This window comes from Akebia trifoliata, chromosome 7 (genome assembly GCF_017979445.1).
Source record: "Akebia trifoliata isolate Shusen 1 chromosome 7, ASM1797944v1, whole genome shotgun sequence".
Taxonomy (NCBI): domain Eukaryota; kingdom Viridiplantae; phylum Streptophyta; class Magnoliopsida; order Ranunculales; family Lardizabalaceae; genus Akebia; species Akebia trifoliata.
The window spans coordinates 5,093,079-5,106,083 of record NC_141381.1 but is presented as its reverse complement, the minus strand read 5'-3'; the positions used below and the strand labels follow the sequence as shown (position 1 = coordinate 5,106,083).

At 32.4% G+C, this 13,005-nt stretch overlaps 1 long non-coding RNA gene across 1 annotated transcript; it reads right to left on the bottom strand.

Moving 5' to 3' along the window:
• Nucleotides 1-3,957: 3,957 nt before the first annotated feature.
• On the bottom strand, nucleotides 3,958-6,287 carry LOC147398093 (uncharacterized). The gene is made up of 3 exons (XR_015180156.1): nucleotides 5,978-6,287; nucleotides 4,654-5,417; nucleotides 3,958-4,523 (listed from the first exon to the last, which is right to left on the bottom strand). It is a non-coding gene; the product is annotated as an uncharacterized LOC147398093 (long non-coding RNA).
• Between the last annotated feature and the right edge of the window lie 6,718 nt (nucleotides 6,288-13,005).

Sequence of the window (13,005 nt, the reverse complement as noted above, 5' to 3'; positions counted from 1 at the left end):
GAGGCGATAAAAATTCGGTTTGATGGTTTATCAATTGAGGACAGATTCATGCATACTTATATGCAGATTTTAAACAATTGGAGTTGTTATTATTCCATTGTTAAATCAGTTACAAAATAGATATGTTTGTCAAAACCAGAGGAGAATGTTGTGGAGATAAACACATATGGAGCTCGATCTTTGCAGGGGTCAAGATTTGGATTTATTGGAAGAAATAGCGTTGAGTCAATGCTTTTTGCAGGCTGAAGTAATATTGCAACAGATGATATTATTCAAATAGAACTTCAAGCAATACTAGAGGCAATGAGGTTTGCTAGATCAAGGGGATTGAACCGACTTCTGATTTCTTCAGATTCGTTATATTCAATTAAATGCATAAAAAAAGAAATCATTCCATCATGGAAATATGATGAAAAGTTGTTGGAAATTGCAGAACATAGTTTTTTTTTTTTTTGCAGATTGTTTTCTTGAATTTGTTTGGAGAGAAACAAGTCGGGCAGTGGATTTTTTAGCGAAACAGGGTACTTTTTCAAATGGTTTTTTCGTTGATGAAGAAATGTGTAATGTTCCTTAAGAACTTTTGAGAATTATTGAGGAAGATTTAACTTGTATTTACACTCAACAGTAGTGTTTTTCGGGCGGGGTCCCTTTAACCCCAGCTTATCAATCACAAAAAAATTTCACCTTTGCTAATTAGAAAGTGCCTTCAATTTGATATTTAAGAGCATTTATCAACAAAAAAGTTTCTGTAAATAAACAATATGGTGAAAACTAGAAATTAACTACTAAAGATTCCCTATTGATATTTTCGAAATCCTGATTCAATCCAAATGTTTTGAAGGATGAGAGACAAATTAAACAAATCTACCCAAACAAAAAAAATATATATACATGAAAGGAAAGCACAAGATGGTGATTTGTTATAACACCAAAGAGATGTGAGGCTTAATTTTCAGCTCTACTAACACTTGGTGCTTTTAGTCCACTGGTTGGGCTTGTACCAAAAGAATCCAAACTTGTCATCCACAATAACATGAAAGCAAACAAATTCACATTTACCAAATTATAGCGATGTTTGTTATGTAGGTAGCTAATCTTTATAATACATCAAAATTATTGCCAAAGTATTTCAACAGTTTGACTAGTAATACAGGTAGAGGAAGTTAGATCCTATATATTCATTAGTACCACTCCCAATGTTATGGAATAAATTTTATACACAAAAATGGTCACTAATGTTCTTTGGCTTCCTTCATTGAACAACATTTGAATCCCCTACAAACCATTAGCCACATAAGATAAATTATCACAAATTCAATCTTGAAACTCATAGATTCGAATCCTTTACAGAAAAATTAGCACCTACATGCATATTAAAAAGAAGGAAACTGATAAATAAAAGAGGTGACATTCCAAAAATAATAAAGAAGATTGAAAAAGAAAATAAATTTCAAATCAATCAAACCGCAAAACCAAAGAACGCAACCATAAAGTTAAATCCAGAACATAGTCATGAAATAGCTAGGGTTTAAGTAGGGATCATACAACTTTTGACAAAACACCAAATTAAGCTCAAAAAGCTTCAATTTTAGTTGTTAAAAACTTCAAAGATCATTAAAGGCAAGCTTTTGAAGAAAATACTTCATATGGGCATAATATCAAAGAGATTGTGAGTAAATGGAGAAGGGAAGAGAGTTCTATCGAAATCCTAGTTCATCTTCTTCTTTGAAAAAGAACATTTTCTACTTCCATTAAAATCATCAACGATCGAGACAAGTCCATGAAAGTAGTGCAATCAAAGGAATTCAAATAGGGATCGAATGGAGAAAAGACACACAAACCTTGATGATACTTCGGAGTAGGTTGGTGTTTGCCACAAGAAGTTAGATATTAGAGAAAAAGAAAGACATTCAGAGCTTCTTTCACAAGAAATAAGAGACCAACCATCTCAATTAGCTTTAATGGGATCGAAAGGAGAAGATTGACACAAATGTTGATCATCTTCACACCATTGTTTTCAACCCTGATTGATCCAGAGAAATCGAGACATATAAACAGACAGATGCAAGTAAAAGCTTCAATCCATGAATGGAGAACTTACTTTGGTCAAAAGAAGAACAAAGAGTGAGATTCAGAGAGGATGAGAAAGAGGGAGAGAGATCTGAGAAGAATATCGAGTATCTATGGAGAAAGATGAAAAAGACCCCAATGTCTAAGAAAACAAGCCAGGAAACTACTAAAAATGTCAAAAATGGTAATAATGGAGGAATTAATTGCATGATATCTATTTTTTATTGTAATGAACTAATAATCTTTCCATGACGTTTCGTTAAGCAATTTGAAAAAACTTTCAAAAATCTAAATAATCCATCTCAAGCAATTTTCTCTTTGGAAATATATAATGAAAAGAAAAACATCAAATGATTCCAAGTTAAGACAAGAAGGAAACTTTGGTTTTTAAAAATGTATCAACATCAACACTATTATCATGCAAATCTCAAATAGATACACTCTTCAATAAAGAGAAACAAGATTAGGAAATAACTATCGAATCTGAAGTTTGAATTTTTTTTTTTGGCTAAGCAAGCAAGGAAATTATATTAAAATTGTAAAAAGTGTACAATAGGGAGGTCCCTAGCGAATTACAGAGCGAAATTGAGGAAGATCAAGCTTATCACCAAAATAAGCATTTTTGACAATTAGAGGCAAATCTGAAACTTGTTTGGAGATCAACGATGAATCGTTGTGAGTTCCAGCAGCAGCAAGGGTGTCTGCGGTTGCATTCGCCTCCCTCCATACATGATTAACTCGTACCTCAAGATTAGCCATGAGCCTCCTTACTTGATGCACTCATTGATCTAGCTTCCAAGAGACTTTTTGATTGATGAGACCTTTGACTATGATTGCTGAATCCAACTCAATAATTTAAGATTTGTCGAATCTTAGTTGGTCCAATTCAATAATTTCGACAAACAACAACGGGAACAGGATCAACCATAAAGGCGTCAATTTCATACTCCTGGATCCGTTGGTAAAGGTTTCCCGAACATTTACAGTTTTACCTGTAGATAAAAAAAAGTGAAGAAACATCATGTTCCTGACTCTAAGGAAGCAAGAAACAGATAAAAGAGGGAAACATCAACAAAGTAAATCTTAAATTTAACTTACCGACGAACTGTGGAGCTCTCCACCTGATCTTTACGCATGACAATTTTCTCTATTAGAAGAAATATCCAACAAGGAAAGTATGTTACAACTTAAACTGTGAAAATATGAACAAAAAATCCGAAGTTAATATTGTTAGATAAAAAAATAGAACTTGAAAAAATTGCTCTGAGGCACGTAGTTATCTACGTTGTCTTATAGACAACAGATGCCCCCACTCCGATTGAACACGAAGATGCAGATGGGTTGCTGGCGAACTTGTCTTCAGGATACAACAGAGCCCAGTTCTAACACAACTGTATATTTCCTCAAAATTTGCACTATTTTGATAAAATCTGTCACACAGAATTTCTGATACACGAATGCCTCTTTTTGTATAAAAATTTTGAATTATTTATTTTAACAGAATTGATCTCCATAAAATAGATAACAATTATAAAAATCACACCCATTCGTAAATGATTTTTGAATCTCAATAGGTATGAAACTCATTGGAACCACTAGGCACCTATTCGGATTAAGGAATCCATTAAGCACCCTTAGGCCCCTTCGACACCTTTCGAATCGGCCTTGGTGCCTATCCAAAATTGAACGGCCCTATTAAATATTTAATTTTTCTCTCTCTCTCTCTTTCTTTCCTTTCTTTCTTTCTTATTTTATATATATATATATATATATATATATATATATATATATATATATATATATATATATCTATATATAAAATAAAAAGAATTATTAAATTTCCATATAGCTTGAAGCTATTAGGAGCTCTCAAGGAGAGAGTCTTGGAATGAAGAAAGAGTTGAGAATAGGTTCTTATTTATAGGTTTAAAAATCCCTCCAAAACATTTAAAAAGCAATGTGGGATTTATAAAATATTTGAAAAAGGAGCCAAAAGAACTTTTACAAATTTCAATCCATGTGAAAAGTGATCAACCAATAGAAATATTCTTTTAAAAATACTTACTTTTCTTTAGCAAAAAGTACACCAACCATAAAGTAACTTTCAAATATCATTTTAAAATAAAATAAATTAATTTTATTTGAATCAATTTTAAATAAATATTAATCAACATTTATTAACATTTATTTTAACAAATATACCTTTAAAAACTTTGAATCCACCTCTAACGCTCGGAGAGAGCTTAAAACTAATGATAGAGTCTGGATCAATATGAAAGACCAGAGCCCTCCATATATAATAAAGTAGTGGATTGTCGAAATCGTCATCACTGGAGTTGGCATTACTACACGTACAAGAAGGTCCAGGCCTGTTACGTTCTCCATTTCCCAATATGACTCGGCATAGCAACATATGTTGCATGCCATTTTCGTCCACCTCACAATCACTTGCACTATAAAGAGCCAAACACGGTAAGAGTAAAATATTATTCTTTCCTAGATTAAAAATGGATCTACTAAGATTATAAATATAATGGAGAAATACGTAAAACAAAAGATAGGCATTAATAGATTATAAAGCACCTCATGTAAGCGCAATTTTCTGGGCTGAAATTGATGCCACTGCCGGAAAAGTTCTCTCTTCCAAGAAATCGACCAAGTAAAATCTTGATGATCCCTTCTTTGGATGCACCAATCTATGTCCATCAAAAAATTTGGTTCCCTGGGCACCTACTGGTGATCTCTACATGTTTTTGAATTAGAGATGAATACGATATCTCCATGTGATCTTTAGGGACATACTGGTGAATTGCAACAACATTACTTGGGTTCACGAATGAACCCATCCCTGAAAGGAATTTGTTATAAATAGACACATAAGAGCAACCTCCTCTTTCTAGCAAAATTAGCCTCTCATTGGTAGACTCAAAGCCACAACTCCTATGAAAAGAAAAGATATAGCTACTATTCTCCTTGTGACTATTGGGAGGTTTGCCACCATTGGAGAAAACTGCGGGGTAGTAGCACTTGCCGGATTCATCAACCCAAGCAATAAATTTATGAACTTTGGAATCTAAATCTTTCATGACCATGTTCTGGAAATCTACGACAAAACTCCAACCAACCATCTTATATTGGATTGACGAATTTCCTGCTCTAAATGCTTTAATAAGGGCAGAATTTATGGGTTCAGGATAGTGGTTCCATTCTCCAAGGAAGTAGAACATCATTTGCTCAGGCGGTCCACTCATATGAAAATTGGAGTGATTAATTTTCAAATTTGATCCTCCATCTCCACTTGAAGTCGAAGCCAACTCGTTAACTCTAGAACTAAATGCCATTGTAAACTGTTCAACAGAAATTCAAATTAAAATCTCAGAAATTAAAAGATCAATATTTTAAGAGCTTTTTAATCAAATAGAAACATTTTTCATCGATAGATCATTAACTTTAAGGTTTGTTTAGATTACATTGTTTCTCCCAAAAAAAAAATGTAGAAACATTTTAAGATATTTTCTTATTCTAAAAAAAAAAAAAAACCCCTTTTTTTTTTATCAATTTCAATCTTGAAGTTAAATCATCAACACTAGAACGAGATTCCTTGATAAACTGTTCAACAGAAAATCAAATTAAATCTCAGAAATCTAAAAATCAATATTTTAACTTTTTTTTAAAATCAAAAGGTATAACTTTTTAAGCCAAATAGCCTTAAATTTAGGATTTGTTTGGATCACCATTGTTCTTCAAAAATAAAAAATAGAAACAAATTAAGAGTTTTTTTATCCCAAAAAAGAAGTCTTGTTTTTAGTTCCAAACAGACCCATGAGCTATAAACTAAAACTTTGAAAAACGGCCATTATGGAAGAAAATAATTACAGAAATAAAGAGAAGGATGGATTGAACTTACATAAATCGAAAACCCAATACCCTAGTAGAGAGATCAGTGATTTGTGGTGTGAGAGTGATGAAATCCCTCGTGTAGACCGCCATTTAAAAGCACTAAATGGGGAGAAATCCAAAGAAAATCAGAGAATTCAGAAATAACTTGACAAATGGATTCAAAGTTATGAATTTGGGGGGATGAGGTGAGAAATCAAACCATAAAGATGCATTTTTTCCTCTATTTTTAATTTAAGACAGTAAAATTGATTGAAGCTAATAATGATACCATGTACCGCGGCTCTTCAAAAGATAATGAATCCTCTACCATAATTTGCACGTGACACACATAAAAATATTTGTTAGTGTGACTAACCTAGTAATATTTCAAATCTTACCAAAGGTCGTTGGACTCACACTGATTATCGTATGGAAATCCAACACCAAACAATCTCCTAAATTTCAAGGAAAAACTCACACTAAAAAAAAAAAAATTTGATCTTTTTCAAGTTTGATCCAACTGTTAAAAATATTCAATGGTGATAACTAATCTTTTTTCTTTTTATTTTATTTTATTTCAAAATTCTTACAATTTTATTCTCTTTATCCCTGTGGCATCGGATCATGTTTTTTGATGTTGTAAATTAATGCACTCAAGAATCTTTCCTAAAGTTTAGTAAGAAAAGTTTTGAAAAGCTATATGATAAAACAGAATGGTGGGTCCCACTCCAATTCTAGTGGAGTAGGGTCCACATGGCCTATTTTATTGTATTTCCTCTCCACCCCTCCAATTTGACTCTCTTTCCTCTTTCACTCCATTTTCAATAATACCCCTCCAACTTTACCATCCATCTTCTTTTACCCTTTAACCTAAAAGGGATGTCTATTGTTAATACAGGCAACTCAAAGTTCAATTGTAGTCAATCAAACAAAATCATTAATTCATTAAGAAAGTGCTTAAAATGTTGAAATAAAGGGTTGAGAATCACCTGCCAACTTTTTTTAGTTTGTACATCTAAATAAAATTTAGATTAAAATACATCGGCTTAGTGGATCTCGAAAAGAGACCCTAGGTGGAATTTCTAACCAATTTTTATACCTCATTTTTGTGATATATTTTTCTAACTTTTGAAAATAGAAGTAAGTTTTCTTGTCAAACATGTTGGGAGTTCATATCTTAAAATATACAACGATTGCATTGGCTACAAATGTATTATCCATGGATATTACGTGAGTTGCTTATTTCTACAAGGGAACTAATGAAAATATATTATGAATTATAGCGTTCTACTAATTCCAAAAACCAAAATAACTTGGTGAAATTAATGAAGACCAGTATCTACATTTGTGTTTTAAATCTTACAATGATATCTAGAGTTGTAGCACATCACTCTTGTGTGTAAGACCTCCATGTTGGTCCATATATATACAAAAATCTCAATTTAGATATTCAATTGCAAAGGCTATTTTAATGAAGAGTTAGTCATAGCACGCCAATACCAATGCAAGTATAGTCATAAGATAAATTTTCTGGGAAATCGACTACAAAGTCTCCATATATTTTTACTTTTCAATTTTATTGTTTGAATTTGTCATTAATACCCACTTAAAAAACAAACCTCGTCAACCTTTTTTGTAATGTTATACTAGTTCTCAAATATCAATTTTTTTCATAGATGTCATTTATCTTTCATATCTTCTTTCCATTCTTGATAATGTACATTAGTTATAGCGAATTCTTAAATAATTGTGATACTTCAAAGCATTGATGTCGTAACCATTTGTGATATTATAACTTTTGATTACTCATGTTCAATGATTCTTCGTCATGAAAATCATGTACCTTTGTCCACAAGACCTTTGAAAAATCTATTATTGTGTACTCTTAAAACTTATATCAAGGGTGGAACATAGTTGCACAATTCTTCTTAAAAAAAAATCGTGTATGTTGTTGTGCTTCTTTCTCTAATTTTTGTTTATGACATTCACAATTTTAGCAATTTATGTTTTAAAGATATTAGTTATTGAAATCGCCTTAACTCTTTTTTCACTAAATAGTGAAGGCGCCCGATTGGTAAATTGGAGATTTTTTAATAAATAGGAGTCACTACCTAGTTTAAGTCTAAGTACCAAAAATAACTCCAAATGGATCTGGATTGATTCACATATAAGAGAAATGGGCATACGGGTTTCGAAAGGTGTTAGGCACTGAACTTGCCCGATCAAGATGATCAATCTCTATTACGATTCAAAACTATCTTATGGTCAACATACAAAGACCAAAAATCAAACTAGGGTCTAATCATCATCAATCTATATCAGATTTGGTAAACGAATCTTAGGGCTAAAATTGTTTCAATCAGTACATCCTTCTTCGAATTTCGCACCAAAAAAGGAAAACTTTAAAAAAATTCTAATTTCATCTCATTTTCTAAAATTCGCATTACAATATTCTTCAATTGAGAATCCACATATGCAACATTTTCCAAATCAGATAAAATGGAAACTTATAAAAAATTCCCAAATTAGGTAATTATAAATGCGTAATTTCTAAATTAGTAATTATGATATTTCTAAATTAGGAACATGAAAATTTTCAAATTAGAAATTTACAAATATGGGATGAATTCCCAAATTAGAAATTTATAAATATAAATTTTTCAAAATAAAAAATTACCAAAAAAATATGAAATTTCTGAATTAGAAGGTCATAATTTTCCATGAACGTGAAATTTCTAATTAAGGAAAATGCAAAATCTTCAAATTGGAAAATCACAAAACATGTAAAGTTTCTTAATTAGACATTCATGAATATGAATTTTCTCAAAGCAGAAAATTATGAATTCACAAAATAAAGAGTTCCAAAATAGAAATTATGAATTTCCAAATTAGACAACCATGGACACACAACCACTTATCAAATCGACAAAATTCAATGTCTCACAAAACCACAAAATTAACAAAACGTGAATATACATGAATCTTAAAATTAGCAAAAATCAAAATCATGTGAACTTACCAAATAAGAAAATTATAAACATACATGAATCTCAAAATTAGAAAAAATCAAAATCATGTGAACTTACTAAATTAGAAAATTATGAGCACACATGAATCTCAAAATTAGAAAAAAAACAAAATCATGTGAACTTAACAAATCAAAATATTATGAACACATACATGAATATCGAAATTAGCAAAATCAAAATCATGTGAAATTATCAAATCATGAACATTATGGACATATTAACAAATTCCTGAATTGGAGATTCATATACATATCAAATTTCTAAGTCGGAACATCGTGAACATAGGGCAAATCAACGAATAAAAAATCCACATATGTAAAATTTTAAAATAAAAAGAATTAGAAATACGCGGCAAATCGGTGAATTACCAATTCATAAACATATGCAAAATCTTTGAATTCAAAAATTTATGAAGACGTGGCAAATCAATGAATCATCGATTCATGCATACATGTAAAATTTTTGAATAATAGAAAAAATTAGGAACACGTTATGATCATTATGAACACGTTAATGAAAGCCGAACAATCATTCATACAAAATAAAAAAAAGAGAAAAGAAATAGAAAGAAAATAAAAATAAAAATAAATAAATAACAAAAACTAAACTAAACTTACCTCCACCACAAAATTATGGTTGCCGTGCGTTCCTTCAGGCATAACTCAAGACGAGTAATGTAATAGTAGAAGATGAAAGAGTTGATAATGGACGTTGGGGTTGTTGTAGAGGATGAAGAAGAAGGAAAGTTGAAAGACAAAGTGACAAAGAAGTGGGAGAGCTGACTTGAAAGAGAAAATCAAGAGAGTGAGGAGTGGGAGCAAGTCTGAGTAGACCTGAGAATTAAAAACTCAATGGGTGAGGGAGTGGTAGCTGTTGTAATAGGGTTGTATTGGAGTGTTGATGATGATGATGGTGGCTATTGTAATGGCCGAAGAGTGTGGAGAATGATGGGGCTGTTGCTGTAGACATGGTTGAGAGTTAGAGATGAAGGTGACCATGGTTGGAGTTGTTGGGGATGTTTAAGAGAAGGAGGGGAATATGACTGCTGCCCAGGTAGTCTGTTTTTTTTCTTTCTTTGCTTCTAGCTACCTATTATCCAAAAAAGAGTGACACAACGTGAGGGAGAGGAAGAGAATGTATAGGAGAAAGAGAGAGTAGATAAATTGAGAGAGAGAGAAAGAGAGAGAGAAGGAGATGTCTAGCCTGTGAGAGAGGTTCAGAGATTGAGAACTGCCACTAGGAACGTATAGAAAAAAGGATCTGAGGGAGAGCCATTAGAGAGAGAAGATGACTTGAGAGAAAGCCATTAGAGAGAGGGAAGACATGAGACAGCCTGTAGCTGCTACTAGGGCTTTATAGAAAAGAAGATGGAGAGAGAGTAGATATCCGAGAGAAAATGTGAGAGAGAAAGGAGGGCAGAGACGTGTAGTCAAAAGGGATGTGGGGAAGAGTGAGGAGAATCAAGTAAGTTCTTTTCTCTGTAGATACCCCATTTTTGCATATGCCTAATTCAACAATTTGTCATTCGGTTGTGATGAATTCCTAATGATGAGCGTAAAGAACTCGAAGGCTTATGCTTACTATTATTGATTTCTTCTATTTATCGTCCTTCTATTTCATTTACTCATTACGACTCGAAAAAATAATTTACGCACGGTTAGGATCACTACACCTTATACCCGATTTAACAAGCACATACGTTTAGATTTGCTATACAATTTTGATAACCTAGAGACATCGTGACGCTAGGAAAATACGACCTCGAGACTTAGAAATATCACGTTGGGACTAAAAAAAAATTTGCAAAAATTAACAAAATGACAAAAATACCCCTCATGAATTTATGATCTCCGAAAAATCTCGAAAGTATGTTCATTACACTCAGAATATGATTTCGAGTCTAATGAGATCTAAATCGACGAATATATATAAATTTATAAAAAATCACAAAAATTACATAAATGCCCCTCAATGTCCAATTCTAACCTAAAGAACCTGATCCTTAGGAAAACATGATAAAAAATCAAAATCAAATTAAAAATATAATCTAATGAAAATTCAATTTAAATTAAAAATTAAAAATTAAACTCAAATTAAAAAGTAAAATCTAATTAAAATTTAAAATAAAAAATGAATCGATCGATTAAAATTTATGGAAGAATTTCATTAAAAATCAAATTAAAAATCTAAATTAAAATTTAATTGACCAATTAAAATCAAATCGAAATTCAAAATCAAATTAAATTTTCAAATCAAAATTTATCAACCAATAAAACAAAAATTAAATCAACCAATCAAAGATTAAATAAAATTCAATCGACCAATCTAATCAAATTTGAAGTAAAATACGAAAGATCATAATTGAAACTAAAATTTAATCGATCAATAAAAATTTCAAATAAAAAATCACTTACTCACAAAATTGTAAATTAAAATTGACCAATCATGACTTAATTGATGGAGGAATATTAAGATGTGGGTAGGGTGGGATCCCCATGCCCATTCTCCTAAAAAGAAACGTGTAAAAAAAACAAAAGGTAATAAAAAAATATGAAAAAACGTTAAAAAAAAAAAAAAAAAATTTGGAAAGTTTTTTCTATAAAAGCAGAGACATCAAACTCTTAAAAAAAAAAAAAAAAGTGATTGCTGAATGTTCTCCTTCTCCAAGGAGAGACTGCTGAACGTTCTCTCCTCTTCTTCTCTTTTGGAAATTGCATCTCTCTCCTTTTGGCTAAACACCCCCCTTGGTCCCTCTCTTTTTTGGGCTGGTCTCCCTCTCCCTCACGTTCTCCATCTCTACGGCTGGCTACACTATCTCACTCTCCCCCATCTTCTTTTCTCACAGAATCCCTACATCTCTGCAACCCATCCACGCTTCAGACCTTTCTCTCTCACGTCCTCCCTGCTTCAGCAACAACCTCTTTGCACTCTTTTTCTCAAAAAAACGTTCCAGCATTCTCACCCTCTCCGACCCCCTCTCTCTTGTGTATCTCTCCTCTCTCACTTTTTCTGGACAGAAAGAAGAAGGAAAAGAAGAAGAAGAAGGAAGGGAAGCAAGAGACTTACCTGTTTCATCTTCTCCACAGCAGCAGCCATTAACGTGTTCCACTTTCATCTCCAACTCTCCACGTTTTTCTACCACTCTCTCACTCTACACGTCCTCTCTCTCCCTCTCCACCTTCTTCTCTTGCTCCACAGCAGCAGCAACTCATGTCTACCTCCCTCTCTCTCTGCGCTGACGCTCCAACAACCCCTTCTCCTCCATAATCTATCACAGCAACTAGCAGTAACCCCTTCTTCTCCATAATCTATCACGGCAACCAGCAATAGCTCCGCCCTCTGTTTTTTTCTTCTTTTCCTCACCCCAACATCAGCCTTCCTCACTCTTCTTCGTCTCTAAACAAACTCCCTCCAAGCATAGCAATTGCTCGCATTTTCATTTTTTACTACTACACTACTCGCAACCCGTTCTGAGTCAGGCCTGAAGGAATTCACCGCGGCCACAACTCTATCGTGGAGGTAAGTTCAGTTTTTTTTTTTGTGTTTTTTTTTATTTTATTTTATTTTGTATTTTACATTTTTTTCTTTCTCCTCCTTTTCTCGTTTCTATTGTGTATGGATGATTATCCAACTTTCGTCAATGTGTACGTAAGGTTTATCACATATCCTTGGTGTTTGTTTATTAAAAAATCTCGCACACAGATGTGAATATTTAATTCGCTGTTTTTCAGCGAGTTTCAAAAATTCTAATTCGAAAATTTTGCATCTATGTATGAATTGACGGCTTATTGATTTTGATGCAATTGGAGACTTAAAAAGTTGAATTTCTTTTTATTTAAAATACATCCGAGTCGACTCACTGATTTTGGTGCATATAGAGACTTAAAAGTCAAATTTCTTTTTATTTAATACATGTGAGTTGAGTTGACGCTTTAGATGCACGTAGCGCACAAAATATTATTTTGATTTCATAAAATGGTTAATGAATTGATTTATCGATTTTTTCGCATGAACTCGAATTAATTTA